We start from the raw sequence: 3,441 nt of genomic DNA on the forward strand, positions 1-3,441 counted from the left end.
AGGGGTTTCCCACCCTGTTTGCAAACAGCTCCTGCAGGCTGAAGCTCAACCAGCCTGCAGAGCTGTTTGCAAAAGCAGGGAATCAGTGGGTTTCTCTGCTAAAAGGAGAAATCTGCATTTTCTCTGATAAAAAGGGGAAATCCATGGTTTTCTCTGTTTTTCTGTGGGAAACAGAAAACCAGGATCCCTGAATTTGTCACATTTAAAAGAATGTTTCCTAGTTGGTTGGAAACCACAAGGGCTTTCTCTAAAAGCAGCCTTTCCCTGCAACTTAGCTCTTGGGTGTTCCGCTCCTGACATCAGCTTTTGTATAGTGGTGCTTAAGACACAGACACCTAGACATGATTTAGGAGTTAGGACAAGAAGTCAGGGCCAGAACTTGGCTCTGTCACTGAATAACTGCAGGACTATCAGCAAAGTCCTTCAGCCTCTGCATCTCAGTCCCCAATCTCTAAAATGACTGTAATAACTCCCCACACCTCCCCCTAGGTCAACTCCATTGGTATGTAAGTATAAAAGTACTTTTAACACACACCACCTTTCTCTAAGGAGGCCCCAGAAGTATTGCAAACACTTGCTAATAGAGGTACAGAGATCATTTTGTTTCTGTTTTACAGACAGGCAAACAGAGGCACAGAAAGATTGACTTGACCGAGACCACACAGGATTCTGTGGCAGAGCCAGGTCTGGGAACTGGGTTTCCGGTCTCCCAGTTTCTGTCCAAGAGAGCATGCTTTTTCTAACTTTACATGAGCCACATCTGCTGGGACATCATAGCATGTGGAGTCATTACAGGAGCAAGGCTCCCTGACAAAGAAGAGCCTTCAGCTACTTGTGGCAGGCACTGTGTCCTTCCCATTCTCTTTGCCTGTGGTCTGTGTCGCATCTACTATGGGCAAAGATTAATACACGCATGTGCATCTTAAACAGTGGGCTCATCACTTCCTGAGTTGATGGGGGGTGGGAGTGGAAAGAAGGGAATTTCTTTATGTTAGGACATGGGAGAGACAGAGGTTTCAGCATAGATTTAATCCTGGGGTTTTTCAATCCCCGTTACCTTTTCAAAAGTCTACAGGGAAGATAAAGGATTGTAGATAACAAAGACCAAATAGCAGTCCATGTATATATGTAGGTACATACATACCTCTGCTCCCTGATGCCCACAGGGAGCTGTTTACACAGACATTCCCCAACTCAAATGAAATCTTCTCCTCTCGTAGTTGTCTCCTGGTTGTAGTTGAGCTGATGGCTACTGGCTAGCTCTCAGAGTAACTCAGCTTGACTTAAGCACATGAGTTAAGATAACATTCATAGGAAATACCAGGCTGATGTCTGTTTACAGACAGAACATTCCCTAGTGCAGATCTGGATCCGCATTCACAAAGACTGATGTGAAACAAGTCTCTGTAGGCCTGGTCCTTGTGAGAGACTGAGGTTCGAGACAATTTCCTTCTTTGGTTTCAGGCTTACACTTTCCCAGGATAGCAGTGCATGCACGTGTGTGAGTTTGTGTGCATCTGCCCCGTCTCTATAATGGCAAAGTCCCCAGGGCAGGTCTGGTTGTGGTGACATGAAGTTGCTTCTGTTGACAAAGCCTATTTCATTGTGCCCCTCATAGAAGCAACATGGGCCAATGCTGCATCCTCAGCAGGCAGCAGCTTTCCCAGAACTGCTCTGCTTTCTAGCTTGTGTTCAACTAAGTTTCTCTGTTCCAGGAAAGCCACCTAACGGGAACACAAAGCCTTTCCTGGGGTAATCCCTGTTCTAAACCAAGCTGGATAAAGGCTGGACTACTGCTATGACTCAGATGTAAACTGGCATTGAAACACCTCAGTCCTGGGCCAATAGCCGTGGCCTGAAGGATGCCTGGGAAAATGCTGTACAGTGATTCTGGCAAGCATAGGTGATGCTAAAATGTTCCGGGGGGGGGGGCCACAATTCCACACCACTGCTGCCCCTGCTGCTGACGGGCATTGGGGCTGGCTGGGATGCAGCTCCATGCCCCCCTCATTGACACAGAAATCATGTCACCGCTGCTGCCTTCCCCACTGCTGCTGGGCCCTAGCTCTGGCCAGGCTGCAGCCCTGTGCCTTGCACCCTGCTGTTGGCACAGAAATTTGGGGGGGGGACATGTGCCCCCACAATGTGTTGGCAGTGGTGGCAGGAATTGGGGTTATCAACTACTTTGCTTTATGTTCCTGATTGGCCAGCAAAGGAACAGTTCAAAGCCTGGCACAGTTTTACCAGCTCTTGGAGGACATGATATGTGTGTATGTTGTGGGGGTGGGGGAATCTTGTTAGTCCTAAAGCCTCAGGACCATAGGTGAGAATAATTAAAAACAGGACCCCAATGCTACTCCCCAGAGTCAAAATCCAGAAGAGAAATAAAAGACTATCCAGCACTTTTTAATTTTTTTGGAAAATCTGTAGTTTTAAAACCATTTTAGCTATCAGTTTTTAGGGGCCTGACTCATGATGTTTGACCTTTTGGAATTAGCCAAAGCTGAACAGAGTGATAGTCAGTCTGCTACCAAGAGCACATAGAGGGAGTGGTATGGGATGCAGTACTGAGAAGAACATGGTTTCTGAACTTGGCTACCATGCAGGGAAGGTCTGATCCTTTCATTCCTTTCATCTGAGGAGAGTAAGGGGCTTTTGAATCATTCTGCAGCTCATGGTGTAAGGGTTTAAACTCATGCTGGAGGAAAGAGCCTTCCGATTAAGCCTCTGGATTGGCGGTCTGGGCCCTGTTCTATCTCTGTGCATGTGATCTTGGGCAGGTCTTACCCTCTCTACATGTGAGTTTCCCTGGAACCCCGGGGCATTGTAAAATTTGTCAGAGTTAAGAATATATTACACAACTGGAAGTCCCAGGAAATCCTGTAAAAATAGCTGTGGATGCCCAAGGTTGTAGTGAGTGGGTTTTGGAACAGATGTTTGAGTACACTTAATCATTCCCAGGCTTGGGTGGTATACTGAAAGGGGCTTAACATGAGCTTTTAATTGGGATCCAGTCTTTGATTGAGCCTGCTTGTCCTGACATAAGAATAGAGTAGCTTCACTCTACCAATGAGGGTATGCTAATGAAGTTGCCCTTGAATTTCCAGCGTCAAAGTGCTCGCGTCCAGTGCAGTTTGCTTCACAGCTACCTATATCTCCTCCTCATACTGAGTGCATCTACGTGTGCCTTTTAATGCACAGCTTTAGTTATCAGGCAGGCAGCCTCCACACTGAAGCACACTTGTGCCCCAGCCAGCGGGGGCGGCATCTACATGTGCAGTACTGCAGTTTTTTTACCTTTTAGCAGGATAGTACTTATATTTACATGTACTATCCTGCTGCGGCGTAAATTGGTTTACTCCAGCCTAATAGGGGCGGACATGTAGATGCCAAGATGTTTACTATGCAACTAATTAGTCAACTGCGCAGTAATTGTCTTGT

The 3,441-nt window shown here is 46.7% G+C and overlaps 1 protein-coding gene across 1 annotated transcript in view; it reads left to right on the plus strand.

The window, feature by feature from the left end:
* Positions 1-3,441, plus strand: part of GGT5 (gamma-glutamyltransferase 5) — a 32,885-nt gene that overhangs the window by 13,376 nt on the left and 16,068 nt on the right. The gene's annotated exons all lie outside the window — the stretch shown is intronic.

Source organism: Crocodylus porosus, unplaced genomic scaffold (assembly GCF_001723895.1).
Source record: "Crocodylus porosus isolate Cpor-Errol unplaced genomic scaffold, CroPor_comp1, whole genome shotgun sequence".
Classification (NCBI taxonomy): Eukaryota; Metazoa; Chordata; order Crocodylia; family Crocodylidae; genus Crocodylus; species Crocodylus porosus.